General features: G+C 37.7%; 1 long non-coding RNA gene across 1 annotated transcript; it reads left to right on the plus strand.

The window, feature by feature from the left end:
* The first annotated feature begins 244 nt into the window (after positions 1-244).
* On the plus strand, positions 245-12,653 carry LOC122227838. Its single transcript, XR_006206237.1, has 4 exons — positions 245-499; positions 4,401-4,484; positions 12,106-12,194; positions 12,304-12,653. It is a non-coding gene; the product is annotated as an uncharacterized LOC122227838 (long non-coding RNA).
* Positions 12,654-20,564: the final 7,911 nt, after the last annotated feature.

Here is a 20,564-nt window from a genome sequence, read left to right on the forward strand (position 1 = left end):
TTCCCTCAACCCATGTTTTCAAATCTTATGATTTGAATTAGTGTTGCTATATTTCTACTGATTTTGCTGATCCTTCCAGAGATAACTTCTTATCCAGCTATGATCGATTAAAAAAGGTACAGTCCCCAGACACAGGCTGGGCCATCACATTACCTTACCAGGTTTAATAAGCTCAAAGGTAGAATTCTGATGAATGCTGGATTATCGCAGTCTCTTACAGACTTATTTTGTTTTGTTCCTTTGTTTTTGTTTTCTCCAAATAGGAATCAGGAGACGAGACTCAGGTCTTCTCTGTCAGTGAAACCATGTGACTTGAGAGCTACTGCCCAGGTCCTCTGTCATTTGGAAGAAGTCAGTCTACTGTAGAAGTAAAAGAAGCATAGAAGAAAGTCTTAGGACTTGTGCTGGGAGCAGTAGTTTCCTAATTCCATTGTCCCTCTGTGCTGGATGCCTTCTACTGTTTCCAATGCAGGAACCCATAGTTCCTTCTTTTGCCTAGGTGAACTTTCTTTGGTTTTCAGTCTCTTACAACCAAAAGAAACCCAAATAATACTTATTACTCTTGTATTGTTTCTGAGACAGCAAGAAGCTCTTCATAAAATGATGAAGTAAAGATTACTAACAGGCACACAAGTACATGTATTGCAAATACTTACTTTTTTAAAAGTTTATTTCTTGAGAGAGAAAGCAAGTGCGTGTGCGCGCATGAGTGGGGGTGGGAGAGAGAGAGAGAGGGAGAGAGAATCCTGAGCATGCTCCATGCTGTCAGCGTAGAGCCTAATGAAGGGCTCAATACCACGAAGTATGAGATTATGACCTGAGCCAAAATCAAGAGTGGGACGCTTAACCGACTGAGCCATCCAGGTGTCCCACACATAATTATTTTTTATACTTGCATCTTATAACACTGTATTATTGTATTACATCTCTCTTATATTATGCCTCTTTCTCTTAATGCTTAAGTTTTAATTCTCAAGGATGTTTATCTAGCACCTAAGCTCTAAGAAGGTAAAGCATAAGACTGTTAAAATTGCTCTGTATAGTAACCACTTCATACTCTCGAGGTTGCTTATTATTCAACAATCACAGTGTAGGAAAAAACAACACAGTCTTGATTATTAATTCAATAAACATTTATGGTGCACCCATTCTGCTAGATGGGTGTGAAACAAAATAGAAAATGTCGTGGCACTAAGGAACTACATGCAACTGAACTACCTGCATGCAAGTTTAATGAAACTAGCAGTAAACAAGCAAACAAAGAAATAAACTACATTACTTCAGGTAGTAGTTAAGTGCTACAAAGACCTAATAAAACAGGGTAGCATGACAGGGAGGAAGTGGGTTGGAAAAGTCACTTTAGAGTGGGGGGTTAAGAAAGACCACTCTGAGGAGGTCAAAGGCAGGCAGACGTGAGAATGGGGGAAGGAACTAGACTTTGGAAAAACAGTCCAGGTCCTGTAGCAGTAATGAGGTTGCTGCTTCAGGAAGACAGAAAGCCAGCAAGCTGGAATTATAGCAAAGGAGAAGAAGCGTGCTACAAGTTGACGTCATGATAATTGTTCTTTGCAGCGGTAGAGGAGAAAACCTAGGAAAATTTGAGGAATTTTTTGAGAATTAAGACCGCTCCTGTGTAGACTCAGAAAGATTCTCTGACTAAAGTAATTTGGCAAAGAAGAGAATAGGAGGAGAAACTCTTTCTTGCCTATGTATTTAATATTCCTACAGTTGGGCCTACTGCCCAATTGTAAAATTAGCTGCTCTTTGTCAGAAGTCTTCATTTGTTTGAAAACATGTTGTAAGTACTGTCAGAATTCTTTTTACCTGCGAACTCACCTTCAAATATATTACATATCTTAAACATGGTGTTATTCTTCCCTGGTTCTTTGTGACAGCTCGCTAGAGTCCCCATATGTAGGCAAAGTCAGAGATTCGAGGTGTTAAGGAAAGGTAAAGATGAGCTGGCCCGGTGTTTGTCAGTGAAGCAACGCATCAGAATCCTCTGTGGGCCCTTTTCAAGATAGCAACCGAGCTTCACTCTCCAGGACTCAGATTCACAGGACCTGGCAGAGGACTCTAGCACTATTATCTTGCAATGTGAAATGGTAAAGGTAGCAACATATTTTGACTTGCATCTCCTGCTGAAAGACTCGTTTCTCAGTAATACACAGGATGACCAGAGTGAAGACCAGAACCTTAATCTCTTGATATGGAAGTTTTTTGGGTTTTTTTTGCCACTCTCCAGCCAACAGTATACCTTTTTCTTACTTTGATACGCTATGTTAAACATGTACAAAAATAGATTATGGTCCAAATGCTATTTTTTTTTTTTAGCATCTTTCGGTCATGCAATTCTAGAATTAGAAATCTTTGCGCCAGTTACCAGAACAAACAGCCAAAGAGAAGAAAGGAAGAAAAAGACCCCGAGTAGCCCAAATCCTGGATACAAATTCCTGGCATCAAGCTCATGCTAGTTTCCTGTAGCCCCCTTCTAGGCTCTTGGTTATTTTAGTGACTTTGTATCTAGACCCTATTTGGAGACAAACAAGACCCACACACTTGACTTGGTCAGGAAACATTTGCTTGCGGATTGATGGAGTGGTGGAAACACGGTGATTCCTGATTTCAACCAACTCTGCTGCAGCTGTAATTATGCTTATTAGCTAATGCTGATAACACCATTCATATTTTCACTAAAGAAGGACAACATTAATTCTTTTTCCTGAATGAAACATTGTCACCTGCATCCGAGGATGTAAAGTGACTTAAAATATAAAGGACTTTCCATTTCCAGACCAAATTCCTTAGTCTCTTTTTGGCTTTCAGTTGTTCCTGCCTCCAAGAAATGAGATACAAAAGCAGCTAAGAGTCGGTTCACTCCTCTGAAGCCAGAGGTAGAAGCAGTTTGGAAGACATTTTGTTTCATCTCTTTTTTAACTTCTTGAAAAATATTTCTGGAAAGAGTAGCTAATAATAAGATAGGTAGGTGGATGGCAGGGAGTTAACTAAAATGTTCAGAATAGCTCTGAGTACAATCGCATTTAAAAATAGAGAGAACAGGCCACGAACAAAACCCCACTAACTCAGTATATTTAGTTCAGATGTGGCTAATGTCCCTATTTAGCATCTTCAAGTTGCTTACACTTTCCTCACCAACCTAAGAATGTGCCTCTAGCACTGGAGAGCTTTCCAAGTCCAAGGACATGGGAATGTGAATTATCAAACAAGCTGGGGATGAAAGGTGCTGAAATCATCTTTTTACAATATTGCCAAAAACAGCTTGAGTTTCCAGGCTGCTAATTGCTGAAATATGTTTTAGCTTCCGACTTTGTTCTGAGCCCATGACCCACTCACCAAAAGGTAGGAAGCATGTTGTAAAAGAGAAAAAAAATGGCAGTAAGAGGGAGCAGAGTAAGGAACTGTTTAGCCCAGGGCCTCCTGGAAAGCCACGTTACATTAAAGGAAGTGTATTTTACTTGGGCCGTCTGCCCTTACAATTTGATTTGACCACCAAAGTAATTCAGTCCTTTATTGTCTTTTCTGAACAGGAGTGAGTTAGCCACGGTCTTGAAAGTGTGGCAGTACAAATAGCTAATCTGAATTGGCTGTCTTCCTTTTTACCGTATTTCTTATTTAACTTTCTAAAAAGTTCTTTATGCCTGTTACCTCATTTCAGCCCCACACTGATTTGTTAGAGCAAGTAAAAGTCTCTGTTTTCTGTAGATGAAACTGAGGCACAAAGAACCAGAATGAGTTGCCTTAAAATCTCTTTTATTGGGGGCAGAATTAGGGATGGGCTAGGATCCCTTGCCCCTGCTGTGAGAATATTCCACTCCACTCCACTGCCACTAGTCATAAAAGTCCCTGGAATATGGTACAAAAGTAAGTTGCAGCAGCCCGTTTTGATATTTCTGAAAGAAAGCTTCAGCTACATTATTTTTCTGAAGTAGTTTATTAGCTAGCCCTGTAAGAAAACAGTTGTACCAGATAAAGGCCCCTTTCAACATTATGAATTTAATACCACAGAGGGACTGGCAGACTGAATTATCCAGACTCATCGTAGACACATATAGGCAGTCACTAAATGTGTGAATTAATGTTCGGTTATGGGTTTAGCAGATATAAATTTAAAGGTGACCCATAAGATATACTCAAATACTTTATTTTTGTTTATGCTTTTGGAGAAGTTACATCTTTACATGTGATATCTCTCCATAACACTTTTTAAATGACTTCTGGAACGTTTTTCACACGCAGGTTTAGTATTTGAACTTCATTTTGAAAAATGCCCTTTTCTAAAACAAAACCTTCAGACTGAATTAGTTAAAATGATATATTCAAAGAATGGTACCAACTTATTATTGCCAACAATTATTACCTTTGTATTATTTTTTTTTTAGGTCTGTGCTTGAATTTCATTCCGAAGATAGAGGCTCTGAAACAGCTAAAAATTGCAGGAAACGGTATCTGGTTGAGATGTCTGTGTATGTTCACACTTTGACCCACCATTTCTGCTCAAATCCATAACAAAGACAGGTCAAATCTGAAAAGAGGAAACCAAAATATGTATCTGTGTTTAAAAAGAAGACAAACATTTCTGTGGAGATAATGGAACAGAAATGCAAATTGGTGGGTGGAATTGAAGACACGGGCCTATTGAACCCACGAGTGTGGCTACCTGGGAATAAAATAGGTTAAAAGTGTTCGCTGTGAGATAGTGACACCAGAAATGGAACCAGATCAAACTGCTTGAAGCCAGGGGCTTGGGTAGGAGCTCCTCTGTTCCACTCGGGAAATAAGGCTGGGGGTGAAAAAAAAGGAACTATTGTTGCTGACCTCTTGGGGAGGTTGGACAAGGATATGGCCTCAAGACAGGGAAGGAGTAAGACTGTGCACGGCCTCCTTGAATACATCGACATATCATCGATATCCCCCCCAACCACCAGGAGGATGAGTCATCATTAAAACACTTGATTCCACTGGGTGTTGTATGGAAACCAATTTGACAATAAATTTCATATATTAAAAAAAATAATAAAAATAAAAAAATAAAAAACAAAACAAAACAACAAAAAAACCCCACTTGATTCCAGGGGCACCTGGGTGGCTCAGTCGGTTAAGCATCTGACTTCGGCTCAGGTCATGATCTCGCAGTTCGTGAGTTCAAGCCCCACGTCGGGCTCTGTGCTGACAGCTCAGAGCCTGCAACCTGCTTCAGATTCTGTGTCTCCCTCTCTCTCTGCCCCTCCCCTGCTCATGCTCTGTCTCTCTCTGTCTCAAAAATAAATAAAAACATTAAAAAAAATTAAAACACTTGATTCCAAACCAGGAATCCAGGGAGTTGGCAAGGTGGGTAGAAGTTGCTTAAGGAAGAAAATGAGTGATCAAAATTAACTAGTTTCCACTCAAAAAAAATGAGTCTGAAAGCAAATATCCCCAAAACATGAAAGCATCTAAGGCTAAAAAAGACAGTAAAAGATGCCAAACAATAGATATAAATTCTGGGACTTTGATCCTTGCACCAGAAACATCAGTATCACCTTGAAGCTTGTCCGACAGGTGGAATCTCAGGCGTCACTTCAGACCTGCTAAATCAAAACCCATGTTTTAACATAACTATTGGGCAACTCATATATCCATTAATGTTGGGAAAGCACTGCTGGAAAAGATAATATATTTATGGAATTGTTTGACAAGCTGTTTAACATAAATATGATGAATTTGCTCAGAGATGATGGAAACAAGTTTCATTTTAAAAGAGCAAAAGAATTAAGTAACACACACAAAAAAAGGCAGACGTGGTATATAGTAGCTGGTAAGACAATCAACCAACTCAAAGTCTTGAAAATGAGAATTATAGTCACTTGGGGGGGGGGGGAGGCAATCAATAGTAGGTATATACTGTGACCAGACACAAGGGCAAAAGAAAATTAATGAGTTAAAATATTCTCCTAATGTATTTGGGCAGAACCTGGCCTGAGAGAATGAGACAAAAAGAGCAGTTGAAATATGAAGAATAAACCGAAAACCTCCTACTTAAACCCAATAATGCCAATGGAGTTCTAAATAAGACTGAAAGAAAAAATACAGTCGTTTTTTGAAGCCATATTTATAATAATTATCCAGCACTGAAAGAAAATGTTACTTTGGGAATATACCATGAATACCAAGCAGGCTAAATAAAATGAATCTACATTTAGAAATACTGTAGGGGCACATGGGTGGCTCAGTGGGTTAAGCCTCTGTTTTCGGCTCAGGTCATGATCCCACATTTTGTGACTTTGAACCCCGTGTCAGGCTCTGTGCTTTCAGTGAAGAGCCCACTTCAAATCCTCTGTCTCCCTCTCTCTCTGCCCTTCCCCCACTCATGTGCCCTCTCTCTCTCTCTCAAAAATAAATTCTTTCTTTCTCTCTCTCTCTCAAAAATAAATTCTTTCTTTCTCTCTCTCTCTCTCAAAAATAAATAAACATTTTTAAAAAAGAAATGTTGTAATCTGCCGAACAATGATGATAATGAGAAAATCTTAAAAACCATCAAGAAGAAAAGAGAGAGAATCCAAACAACAACAATAACAATTAGACTGTAACGTGTGTCACCAGCAAAAATAGATGACAGAAGAAAGAGGAGCATTAGGTTCCATGTGCTGAGGTAAAATAGCTGATACCAGCTGAGAGGATGACATTACTGTTCCCTCCCAGTTCTTCATCTTTCCCTGTAACCTTGTCCCATGTCCTAGAACTTCAGTTTATCTCAGTAAACAAAGATTCATAAAATATTGGTAAATTTAACGTTCTGTGTGTTTTATTTATTTATTTAGAACACGTATGTGCACACGAGAGGGTGGGGGAGGGGCAGAGGGAGAAGGAGAGAGAATCTTAAGCAGGTTCCATGTCCATTGCCCCTCGTGGGGCTTGATCTCAGGAATATGAGATCATGACCTGAGCCAAAATCAAGAGTCAGGCGCTTAACAGACTGAGCCACTCAGGCACCCCAACACTGTGTTGGGTGGGTGACTTATGTTTTAGAGATAAACTTAAATTTTGAACTATTAAACCGAAATTGGGACTGTTGGGCATTGAGTTAATAAAGTATGTTGAGGGCACCTGACTGGTTCAGTTGGCTGAGCATCTGACTCTTGATTTGAAGTCAGGCCATGATCTCACAGTTCATGGGTTTGAGCCCTGCATTGGGCTCTGCGCTGACAGGGCAGAGACTGCTTGGGATTCTCTCTCTCTCTTTCTCTCTCTCTTTATCTCCCTGCCCTTCCCCCAATCACTTGCTCTCCCTCTCTCTCTCTCAAAAGTAAATAACATTTTATTTTTTAAATATTTTATATATTTTTGAGCAAGAAAGAGAGAGAGCACAAATGGGGTGAGGCAGAGAGAAGGGGGAAGAGAGGATCCGAAGGAAATTTCATGCCAACAGCTAAGAGCCTGATATGGGGCCTGAACTCTCAAACTGTGAGATCATGACCTGAGCTGAAGTCTCAGTTTAACCCACTGAGCCACCCAGGTGCCCCTTTTTATAACATTTTATTTTTTTAATGTTTTATTTAGTTTTGAGAGAGAGAGATCTCAAAACTAAGTAAATAAACTTTAAAAAATAAAAATAAATAAAGTATGTTGAGTTTGGGGATGTATCCAGAAGAAGAATAGAAATACTAAATAATTTTTACTTTCTTGAAAAAGGTTAAAGTTTATAGATAGGTATGTTAAAATTTAAGAAGAAAATAAATGTCATGTAAGGCTTCCAAATAAATAGGTGAATAAAAAAGAAAGGATTATGAAAAGCTCTTAAATCAACAAAAGATGTAAAAAAAAAAAAAGAGTAAACAAAACACAAAACTATATGGAGATATAAGCCTAAAATTTTATAAAAATATTAAATTATCCTATTAAAAATCAGGTCATTGGATTATTAATTAACAAGCTTAATCTTATTAGTTAATAGGGAAATGCACCTAAATTCACATAAGTAATAATTTAATAAACCACGATAACTATAATAAGAACACTTATCATAGGCAAAAATGTTTCAGTTCAACAATATTATGTATTAAAGAGGATTTGGGGGGAAGAACTCTTTTTTTTAATTTTTTAATGTTTTTTTTATTTATTTTTGAGAGAGAGAGAGATAGAACATGAGCGGGGGAGGGGCAGAGAGAGAGGGAGACACAGAATCTGAAGCAGGTTGCAGGCTCTGAGCTGTCAGCACAGAGCCCGACGTGGGGCTTGAACTCATGAACTGAGAGATCATGACCTGAGCCGAAGTCGGACGCTCAGCCCACGGAGCCACCCAGGTGCCCCGGAAAGAACTCTTTACTGCTGTTCAGAGTATAGAGTTAACTGGTTCAGAGAGGGATGGAAACTATCCAGTAACATTGCCGACTCAGTGCTTTCACTTCTCAGCTTAAGCCATTAATTTCATTAATGAAAAAGCAAAATTGGTTAGTAACCTGAATATACATCAACAGGAAGTCAAGTAAACATTTCTTCTCTTTTCTTATTCAGTGGAATATTACACAACAGTTGACATGGACTAGAAACCACACACGTCATTTTAATTTAATTCAATTGATTTAATTTAATTAAAGCTCAGAAATGTAATGTTGCTCAAAAAAAGCAAGTTGCAGAAAAATATGCATACATAATGAATACAACTATAAAATAGCTAAAAACACGATAGGCAGCCAATATATTGTTTCTTAATTCCCACATAATAAACAACTCACTCAAGACAATGATTTTTCTCTGAAAAAAGAAGAGAGGGAATTTGAAGAAGCAGCCATAAGGAGCTTCACTTGTGTATATAGTTTCATAAATTTTAATATTTTAGTAGGTTTGATCCTTTCACAATTTTGAAAAATAGAAGCAAGAGCTGACAACCTTTCCAATAACCATGATTCTAGAATTAACTTACTCTTTTCTGCAAAAAGTCCAAATCTGATTTCAAATAGGAAACACCCTAACAGTGTGTCCTACTTATTAAAAATGTTTATCTATTAGGCGTTAGTGCTTGGAAGGTCATGTCAGGCATGGAGACTACAGCAATGAAGAAGAAAGATAATTCTCACCTCCAAGAAGCACCATCTAGCAATATTTAAACAAAACATATTTTTGAACATTTGGGACACCAATCCTACTTAGCAAACTCATTCATTCATGTATTCAACAACTACTACATTCTATCACATGTTGAACACTCTTCTGGATTTGTGGGATACAGATGTGAAAAGCAGCAGTAATGGATACTTTAATAATGATAGTGATAATAATTCCTAACACTTAATAGGTACTCACTACTTATGAGACAGTGTTTAAATGCTGAGTATGTAAACAATACTCACAATAATAATCTACCCTAAGAGGAAAATATCATTATTACCATTCCAATTTCATAGATGTTTCATCTAATTTTCATTTCTGATAGCCATCTTTGTGTCTGAAAAAAATCATCCTCCTAAAGCATGGGGGAGAGAAAACCTCCAACTCCTCTGCACGCTGCCTTTTCTTCTCCCTACTCTAGCAGATCATTTTTTACTGAACAGTATGACCAAAGGAGTTCAAGAAATATTTATACGTAAGCATATATTTTTCTATAGGTACACTAGAGGCCTGTGGAATTACCATGAAACTTCAGCTGATTTCAGTTCCAACCGAAACCCAAGGGCAGTGCACAGTACGATACAGTGTCTTTAGGGGACAGTGCAGAACAACCATTTATTAGAGCCACTGAAATTTTCTTGTTTCGAAATATGACTAGGAGATCCTCTTAGAAAACTAGATCTTGTTTTTCATATAACAAAATGTAAATGCAACAGTGTTTGTTTTACTTTCGGCTGAGACCCCAGAGTAGGTGGCATCCAAACTTGCATTGCAAAACCAGAAGCTAGGTTCCTGGGCAGGGCTTCCAAAGGAGGTGGTTGTGAGCAAGCACGGCCATGCTTAGCTGAACCCCTACAACCGAATAATCTACCAAATAATATTGGACCGGTTGGAAGAATGAGACCGGAAATTAAAGGGAAGATTCTTTGAAGAGAGTTCGATGCATTCCTTCTACTTCCCTTATCTTGGTGGACAAGAGGGGACTTCCCCTTTAGCCAAAGCTATGTGAGAAAGGTTTCAAGACCACTCTTCAAGGAACTTGACTAACGTTTTAAGAACTGCTTCCTAAAAACTTTCCTAAAGACGAGTGGTTGTGGCTGGCTGGCTTCTGAGGGTAGCAAAGAGAAGCAGTTCTGTAGGGAATACATCTGAAATACACGGATGGGGAGTGTTTCCCAGTGGGGCAAGTGAGCACCAAAGAAGATATCTTAAGATCAACTTAAATGCACTTTTCCCAAGTGTGGCACTTCATAAGAGAGAGACAGTCCATGTCAAATGGACCATAGGAAATTAGGGCCCTGTAGGGAAATACTAAGCTAGATGAATTCTTTGCCTGAATTAAAAGAACTGGGTAGGTCAGAAGTCTCCAGAACTGAAGGATCCTCCAAAGAACTCATGAATACAGTGCAGGAGAAAATAAATGACTCAAATTTAAGAAAATAGATGACTTTAAATGTAAAACATCTGCTCTCCTAGATGAAACTAATACCAAATTATCTGGGTTCCAGTCAAGGCCAATCTTCCCTGCCCTTTACTTCTCCTCTCTCTCCACTTGCAAACTGAAGGGGCCAGAGCTATTCACTGTGGAGGAGGAAGAGAAGGGCAGTGAGGTGTGGAGCCAAACAGAGGTGATACTTCAGGCATTCTGCCCTCAGTAGAACCCTAACTGGGCCTGAGGGAGAAGCTTTAAATTAAAATGAGTTTCAAAGTATTGACAGTTAAGAGCACAGAGCATTCTAATTGCTCAACTAAGTCTACTTTTTGTGATTTAAAGATGTTTATGACAGGAAAGGGACCAAAAGTCATGGGATCCCTCCTAGATTTTACTCAGGGAAGAGGGAAGAAGAGTCCATAGAGACGGCTTGAGTGAGCATTGGGGGTAGGCAGTGGGGGGGAGGGGGCGGGCAATCGAAGCCGAGAAAATGTGTTTCCTTATTTCTTCTTGAGTCTTGCTTGTTCTGTCAGTCAGTGTTTCGCAGGGTTGTTTAAAAGGACAGTTGACAAAATCAGTTGTAGGAGCAGTATGGGTGACTAGGATTGTCTACAGAGAGAAAGCAGTGACTACGCAGGAAAATCTGAGGAGTGTTTAAGAACAGGGGTATCTGGAATTCAGTTTCCAGTCATTTCTGGTATTAGACTAGGATGTAACTCCCAAGATACCCAGACACGAGGAATACTCTCACCTGCGTACCGTTTCATCTCTCCTGACTGATTTAGGGAATTGCAAAGAGTCTGTGAAATACCTTTGGATGAGTACCAAATGGGGATAAGAGCAGCTGCAGGAGGGTGAGATTCAAGCCACATCAAGTATCTGTGGAACCAAGGGGCAACTGGGTGGCTCAGTCGGTTAAGCATCCAACTCTTGACCTCTCCTCGGGTCATGATTTCATGGTTTATGAGCTCAAGCCCCATGTCAAGCTCCATGTGGGGGTCAGCTCTGCCCTGACAGCCAGCACAGAGCCTGCTTGGGATTCTCTGTCTTTTCCTCTCTCTACCTCTCCCCCACTCATTCTCTCTCTCTCTCTCTCTCTCTCTCTCTCTCTCTCTCTCTCTCAAAATAAATAAACTTAGAAAAAAGAATACATGGAAGCCAGAAATCAGAGCAAGAGGTGGTTAGAAAACTAAGTCTCAGAAAATCCCTGCTTTTAGACATTGTTAATGAGAAGCAATGACTAGGTTTTCTGCCTGAACAGGATGAGAGCTTAAGAAATTTATATTATAAAGCAAAGAAAGACTGAACCTAGGAAACTGGAAAATTTAGTTATGTCCAAGTAACTGCCACCTCTATTAGATATACAGAAAATATCTTAGAACAATTATGAGTAATTAGATTGATAAGGACATATTGTAATAAATCCCTTTCTAAGTAAAATATAGGTTAATTATGGGCTAGCACATATGCCCAACTGACACCCTATGCTATTTAGCATTTATTCTATCAGTCAGAAGAAAATCAAGGCAAAATCACTGAGTGATAAGGTGCTTATTTATTTCTTCTAGTGCCTTCAATAGTGTTTTGGCTGCTGCGTAATCTTCATGAGACTCAGACATGCTAAGTGAAGCTAGTTTTCAAGTGTCACTCTTGGCAAGTGAGATTCCTTTTATAAAAATGTCTGCTGAGCTTTGACACTTAGACTGAAGTGTGTGTCCACATATCTGCTATAACGTGAATATGTCTTTGTTCATTCCGACTCACAGATCCTTCAGTCAACACAAAAGTGCTTTACAGATGAGCAATTCAAGACTGAAAAATCAAAGGTGGTATGCAAAGCTATCTTTCTCCAAGCACTGCTGATCGTCCTACCTTGGGGAACCGGTAACCCTGATGTTGCTATCTAGTTTCCAGATCTCCACAGAATGTTTATGCACGGTCATGTCATTGTCATTCTCTGAGAAGAAGAATGGTTTTGGAGACCAGAGACAGCACCAAATTAGCTGAGAATTACAGGAGAATGTCCCTTTTCTCTGTCTACCATCGGTATCTACCAAATATCTGGAAACTTTATTTCTTCTGTGGGATTTTATGAACCTCTTCACTGAGGGCTGGCCTTGACCACTTTATTAATGATGATGATGTTTGTTAATATATTTTCTAAATCACAACTTCTCCATTCAGATTCTCACATGCCACTGTTTCCTACTTTTAGTAATAAAAATAATTTCAAAGCGGAAGTCTATAAAACAGTCCAAGACATCAGTATTTATGATAATGGCCAAGCAGTTACATCAAGGCACCTCAGAATATTTTTAATGATATTTTTCATACTTGATCGGACAAAAATGGTATTTGTGAGCAGATAGGATTTTGCATTTTCTCCATGGCACTTTCCTGGCAAGTCCCAAATCTTGAAGATGTTCAGAAGGTTGGCAAGTTGCTAAAACAGTGATGACTCTGGCTAGAAGGCAACGTCCAGAAATATTTTTATAAATATCAAGAAGTCCGCCAAATAAGAGTGAGCTCAGTATTTTGGCTTGGGTGTCTAATCTCCAAGCAGCAAAGCCCATTAAGGAAACAGCCCGCATTTTCAGACATAATAGTAAGGAAGAAGTTATACCTGTCACTGAGTACTTAGTTTCTTGCCTTGCATGTCGAAAACTACCTCTCTTCAATTTAAAGGTGCCCTAGCCTAATTCAATAGGTCAAAGGTCCTAATTTCTAATTTGCTAAGCAATTTATCACATATTACTTACACCCTCTCAAGTCAGATCAAAAGCTACCACCAAATCATGGCAATGAATCCAGATGTGAGGAACTTTGTGATTAATTCACTGGGAGGGTTTGTTGTTAAATATCAGATACATACCTTCAATTTGAAGCATAATGTTTGTATTCTAGCTTGCAATTATTTAAATAATATTTGTGCAAAAATATGGAGAAGGGAACAGGGCAAATCCTAATGTGTCTTTCCTGAAGCAATTACAAATGAATTAAAAGTTATTTAGAATTCAACTTCAGATAAAAAACCTCTTGGGTTATGCATAGAGGTTTCTGGGAGTACTTAGAAATGTTGCATGAATCTTCCCACTAGGAAGATGCTCTGAAATAACAGACCATATGTCTATATTTAAGAAATAGAGATTCCCTCTGTATCTGAACTGTGTAAGGGGACAGAAGGCAGACAGAGCAAAAATTATGTTCTAGCTTTCTGCTCAGCAAGAAGCACTGATGTCCAAAGATTGCTACCTCTGGAGCCAGACAACATGGATTTGTATCCCTGCTCTGCCCCTTATTAATGCCTTAACTTTACAAGCCCCAGCGTCCTTACTAATACAAGTGGGAGATTATTGAAAAAGGTGATGATTGTAGTCACTGCCTCACAAAAATGGAGATGGAATGATTGCCCACAGTATTGTTGTTATTTTTATTATGAAGCCCCAACAACAAAATTTATGATAAAGATGATATCCCAATGCCCCACAACAAAGTAATGATAGTCATCAAGTAGAAATGGTGATAGACCATGAAAAGCTGAAAATTGGATATTATAATATGTGAGTAATTGGAAGGTCAAGCATTAATTAAGAGTCCTAACAGGTATTTATCTATATCTAATGTTATTGGTTAGGTATAGCTCTAAGCATAGAGTGTCAGAGAGAAAGAGTATTTTTATTCATTTGTGTATTTACTTTTCTCTCATGTAATTGCCTAATAATTTAACAGTTAAAGTATTAATATAAAAACTAAGCAAATTCTGGAAATATAAGTTTTCCCCAAATCTCTCTAAATAAGCCATTTAGTTTAGTGAACACTGAAAGTAGATCTGGATTTAAATTATGATTTTCCTCTTGTTAATTTCCATAAGTTACTTCTGAGTCTTAGTTTTTTCATCTATAAAATGGGAAATAAAATAGCCACTCTGTTGAGCTGTTACAAGGGTTGGATGGAATAATACAATAAAGCTCCTAATATAGTATCTAGTCATGATTTCAATTCAATTAAGTTAGTAGTTATTATTATCCCTGCTATTAATATGATTATTATCAAGAAAAAACCACAAAAATCATGTCTTCTGTCATCAAGTCTAAAATCCTAAAAATTAAAACTATTTTCACAAGTTCAGCTTATTTCAGTAAGTCCTATTCAGTTATTTTAATTATTGTCTAGTGGCAGTAGATATCCATGCATCCATTAGACACATTTTATTGAACATATACTATGTGCCAGGCATGTGATAGCAAAAAAAAATAAACTTGGTCGTTGCTCCCATGGTGCTTGGAATCTTGTGAGGAAATTAAAAATATGCAAAGAGACAACTACAATAAATGATGATTAGTGCTACCCTTGGAGAAGTACTAGCGAAATGGGAGCACCTGACCCAGACTCGTAAGGAAAAGCTGAGTTTGAATATTGTAGTAAGAATTACCTAAGAAAACAGAAGAATACAGTTTTTCTAGAAACAACACTGAGAAGGTTCAGAAGCTACATAGAACGCTATACATTAAAGTAACAGAAAAAAAAAAGACAAAAGTATTTAGATTTGTACAGTGTGGAAAAGTAAGAGGTACTAAATGAGGGTAGAGAGAGAATTTTGATGCTGATATCTCAGGGCCTTGGGAATCTCAAGGAAGTAGAATTTTCCATAAGAGTAATGTACAAAGAAGGATTAGAAATAAAACTACCACGGGGCACCTGGGTGGCTCCCAATGGTTAAGCATCCAACACTTGGTCTCAGTTCAGGTCTTGATCCCAGGATCGTGAATTTGGGCCCTGTGTTGGCTCCTACCTAAAAAAAAAATAAAACAAAAACAAACAAACAAACAAACAAAAAAAAGAGCTTATAACTACCATATTATCCAGTAATCCCATATCTGGCTATTTATTCAAAATAATTGAAATCAGAATCTCAAAGAGATATTATCACTTTGGTGTTCATTGCACCATTATACACAATAGTCAAGATGTGGAAACAACCTAAATGTCCATTGACAGGTGAATGGAAAAAGGAAAATGTGATATATACCTACAACGGACTGTTATTCAGTATTAAAGCAAAAGAAAATTCTGCAATGACATAGATGAACCTTGAGGACATTGTGCTAAGTGAAATAAGTAAGTCACAGAAAGACACATGCTGTGATGTGATTCCACTTTTATGAGCTCTCTCGATAGTCAGATTAACAGAATCAGATTGCAGAATGGTGGTTACCAGAGACCGTGAGGAAGAGGAAATATGGAGTCATTAAGTAACAGAGATAAAGTTTCAGTTAAGCAAGATGAATAAGCTTTAGAGATCTGCTGGACAAATATTGTACCTGTCCTCAAAAATACTGTATTTGTACTTAAAATTTTGTTAAGAGAGTAGATATCATGTTAAGTGTTCTTATCAAAATAAAATAAAGTGTTTTTTTTTTTTTTTAAAGAATAATCAGGGCTTACTGTTCAATTACGTTTTTAACAAAACTTTTTCTAAAGCGTGTTTCATAGATCTAGAGATACTTATATAAAACTTAAGGTTTGGAATCTCCTTCTATATGAGGCACAGTAACACCCAGGCCACCAGAATTCGACACTTCTAAGCCTTTCAACTCTACACAAAACAATGTTTACTTTGAAATTTCTCTTTTAATACTAAGGTGTGCCAGCGGCTTTTCTAATGGGTTAACGGCAGCTTCTGTCTCCTCAGAAGGGGAATATCAGAAATAAGCTGTTTTCTTTTGTGAGTCTGGCTATCAGCTGAACAGGGACAGAACTTTTCAATTGGAAGCCACTCAAATGGTGACACCAAGCCTGAGCGCAAACAAATGCTGACCTCTGCCTTGGTTCTAAAATGCTGCTTCCTTTCTCCACAGCCAATAAGGCAATATTTTTATTTCCTTCAGAAACACCTGATAGGTTTCGGTGAGAAAAAGTAATTCTGCAGCAAATTGTGCAGGCAACGAATTGAAGTAAATGGGAGGTCCTGTCCATTAGCTCATTCCAAGGCCAGGATAAAAGAAAACTGTGGCTTTAAGAAGAGATAGAAAAATTGGACCAGACTCTTTCTGGATTTTAACTTTTAAAAAGTCCACTTTCTGCTGATTCAGTCGAATAAAGCTTTTTTGCCCGTTGCCTTTCATTCTTTTCAACTCTTATTTTTTTTCCTGTCACTCCATTCTATACAAACTGGCCACTTACATTTCATGTTTTGAAATAATCACTTACTTTTACGGGGAGAAAAAGTTGTCAGATATACCATTAACATCCTGAATAACTGATAGAAGGAAGGGACTTGAAATTTTGCTTTTTGAGATTTTCTCCACCTCGGAGAACTAATTAACATAAATTTTTCCAAGGAATACAGTTCAAGTCCTATAAACTTTGTTCTCTGATATTCACACTAGTCAGCTTATCTTATCTTAACTTAAATTTTCTTTTCTATCTATTAGCCTTTTCAATCTCTTAAAGATTTCTCATAAATTGTTAATAATTCCCTTTAGGCTTTAGGTTCTGTTCCAGCAATCATAGATTCAAATTAAGTCCTGAAAGCCTTTGTTAATTCAATAAGGGGTATTTTCAGTAGAAAATAATGAGAGATCCCTAAAGTACCATAAAATGTTACATTTAGATTTAATATCAATACCTGCACTAGCCGAACTCTGTCTCCACAGGTGAATGTTCCTGACCGAAGATGCTGTTCCCTAACGTATTGAGGATGATGCCTAGGGAAAGAGGGGTTGTGCGCCAGAGAATAACAGAGAGGCGGCACATGCAGGTGCTTTTTCTCTTAGTAACTTCTGCTTCGTAGTGGGATTGATTTTATATTCATCCTTAAGATTCCTCAATATTCAGCTCAATATTCAGTTCCTTATTCAGCTTACTTTAAAGATAATGTTTTTAGTTACACAAAAATCATCTCAAAGACCTGAGCTTTGAGACATTCCAGTTTATCATGAGAATTAAAGATACAAATCAGGGAAGGGACAAGGACCTCCTTGGCTTCTATCACCACAACTAACAGGTGAATGAGTCCTCTTGTATGTGCATTAGAAGAAAACAAACCAAGTAACTAGAATGGGGAATATGAAAGGGGCTACAGATACAAAGTATAAAAGAGAAGAATGACATTAATCGCTAATGAAAGTTCCCTAAATATTCTTCCTTTTAAAAGCAAAACAATGTTTTCTTGTATTTTTCGGATTATAATATTTATAAATTTTTCAAATTTTATTAAAACTGATAATACCTATAATCCCACCAGCCTAAAAAAAAATATTTACCATTTTAGATGATCAGAATATCTTTTATACCACATACACCTTTCAAATAAATAAACATATTGCTCTACACCCACACACACAAAAAAAGAAAGATAATGTTTTTGGGGCACCTGGGTGGCTCAATCGGTTAAGCTCCTGACTTCACTTGGGTCATGATGTCACAGTTCCTGAGTTCAAGCCCCGCCCTGGGCTCTGTGCTGACAGTTCAGAGCCTGGAGCCTGCTTCAGATTCTACTCCTCACTTGCTCACGCTCTGTCTCTCTCTCTCTCAAAAATAAATAAACATTAAAAAAAATTTAAAGATAATGATCTTACTTATCTTGTGGATTTTTCTCTCTGAGACTACTCTTTTAAAAAAATTAAATCTTTTTTATTGAACTTAATGAATACAACAAGTAATGATTGTACTGCCCCTCAAAAATTCATGAGTTGACAGACCATAAATTATAGCCTGACTAAGAAAAGAAGAAGAAGAAAAAAAAAAATTAAACAAGAAACCGCACTTCAGACAGATTAGCCTAACAAGTTCAAGAGTATGCTGACAAAACTCTAATGCTTGGATCATTAATTCGCAGTGCTTGATTGAATTAAGAATTGCTCATAAATTCAGCATTTTCAATAATACTACACAACCAAATAACACGTAAATATTATTTCAACTCTTCTTTAAGAACATCTTTGATCCCCACCTCTCATTTCTTCCTTTCTGTCTTTCAATTTATCAGACCTAGGCATTTTTCACTTAAGTAAACTCACCTCTACAATATTAAGTCCTCAAGACAAGCACTGACTTAGAAACACAAAAATAGATAAGGGAAGAAATAAAGAATTAAATGAACCAGGTGCTCCCTCGCTCACACTTTTGGCAGGGGGAAAGAGAAAGGACGCGGGATGAGACAGACACAAATAAGAGAACACGCTGTTGCTATCAGCAACAGCCATAAAGACAAAATGTGTAATGTATGAAACTCCCAAATTATATTCTGACATCTTGTGTTGAAAAATGACAAGAATTTTAAAGTTACTTAAGTTGTATTTTCTTCCTTTTTGGTCAAGTGGATTCTACATCGTTACCAAAATGTGAGTGGTTCACAGCTGTATGAGCACACTTGCGGTGTTTGAGTTCTTGTGTGTTCATTGGGTGTGACTATGCATATATTTGTTAACTTCTCTTGTCATACATACACTGTCAGAGATAAATGGAAATTGTTTGCCCCTAAAGACGCTGAAGCAAAACAGAAGCGAAGAAGAGACGGATGCGAGGAAAAGGAAGAAAAAAAAATCCAGAACATATTTGTATTTGTTTTCACTCAGAGTGCTCTAAATTAGTAGTAACGACATATGCTACATTATACGTTAGTTTATACCAAAGAATGGCAGCTGTTTCCAAAATATTATAACATCTATATGTAAAGGAAAATAACAGGCACTTATCAAACTTTGGGAGTTATTTAACTCTTATAGTCTAGAACATAAAATAACTCTGTAAGAAAGTGAAAAAAGCATGTCGAAAGCAGACGAGAAACCAGAATGAGGTTCAAGTATTCTGGGACCATGATGGCGGTTTACCGTGTAACAAGAGCCTGATTATATGCTTCATGTTTTAGAAAGCTGTGTGGTCAAGTGAATTTCCACACGTAAAACATTCATTTTCCTTTTGGTTCTCGAAGCTGACCCCAGCATCTCCAAAGTTGACAAAATATTTCTAATCTTTTCTCATCCAGGTTGCTTACCATAAGACCATCTGCTGTGGCCTCTGCATGTGGAGTGTCGAGGCCACCCTCATAGTATCTCAGTACCACTAACAAGGTGCAGAACTACCTGACTTTGTATTGTTCGTCGCCCTTTTGAATTAATCGGGCAGCGTAAAGTTTAGAAAGTATATAATGAAATATTTAAAAATTAGTGAAACCAGGGGGAACGCTTAGAATTACTTAGAAGACCTCATTTCACTTTTCTGAACAAAATTCACAGCCCTTTTTCCAAAGCCCTTGGACCAGATGTGTTTCGGAATATAGATTTTTTTTTTCTTTCGATTTTGGAAAGTAATAGGATGCATTCACTACATAGTAGGGAACACTCACGATAGATTCTAGGACAACACTCTGCAATCAAGCACATTAATATAACTGCAACAAAATAGTTGAATAATCACACTGAGTAGAATAAAGACTATAAATAGCCCCATGATTGCTCAGGTCAAGTTTTTCTGCCAAAAGAGTAAATTTTTTGGCTTTCAGTGCTTTTGGATAGCAGGTTGTGGATTATGGATGGTAGACCCACAATTTTTTTTCCTCTAGATATTTAAAGGTAATTCTCTCATGATAGCTGCAAATATTAATACATTGCCAAAAAAGCCAAAACTTGCTGGCTTGATTTAGTAGCACTGATTTACTGAAATCTTGTATTCGGATTGAAGTCATTTACTGAGAAAGACAAAAAAGGTTTTTTATAGGTCTTCAAGTGGTTTAAAGATTATAATATAGGTGCCAGAGTAGTGATTCTCTACTTCTGCTGAATATGGAAGTAATAGAAATGACATAGCCTTCAGGAGATTGGGCTGAAAGAACATTGACTAACATGCTATGACCTTCAGAATTGTAAGATATTAAAGGAAAATGGTCATGGGGCGCCCAGGTGGCTCAGTCTTTAAGCCTCTAACTCTTGATTTCAGCTCAGGTCAAGATCCCAGATTCACGGGATCAAGCCCCACATTGGTCTCTGAGTTGAGCATGGAGCCTGTTTGGGATTCTCTCTGTGTG

Source organism: Panthera leo, chromosome C1 (genome assembly GCF_018350215.1).
Source record: "Panthera leo isolate Ple1 chromosome C1, P.leo_Ple1_pat1.1, whole genome shotgun sequence".
Classification (NCBI taxonomy): domain Eukaryota; kingdom Metazoa; phylum Chordata; class Mammalia; order Carnivora; family Felidae; genus Panthera; species Panthera leo.